Below are 261 nucleotides of genomic sequence, written 5' to 3' on the forward strand. Positions count from 1 at the left end.
TTATCATACAAATATTTATCCGCCCCGCTCCGTAGCAAAAAAAGATCAGCTTAGTTGTGCGTTTCCCTAATGATTTGGCTCAGTTTGAACTAACTTCTAATTCTCGGTTTATCGTCTTGCCCAGTTCTGATACATTTCCCTCCTGGGATTTGCTGGAGCTGGGAGTAGTTCTGTCGTTTTTTTCTTTCTCTTTGTAGCTTCGAACATCATGGTTTTCCTTAATGAAAATCCGAAGGGGTGAAAGCCCTTCTTTTATCAAAA

The sequence above is a fragment of the Triticum aestivum genome, chromosome 5D (genome assembly GCF_018294505.1).
Source record: "Triticum aestivum cultivar Chinese Spring chromosome 5D, IWGSC CS RefSeq v2.1, whole genome shotgun sequence".
NCBI lineage: Eukaryota > Viridiplantae > Streptophyta > Magnoliopsida > Poales > Poaceae > Triticum > Triticum aestivum.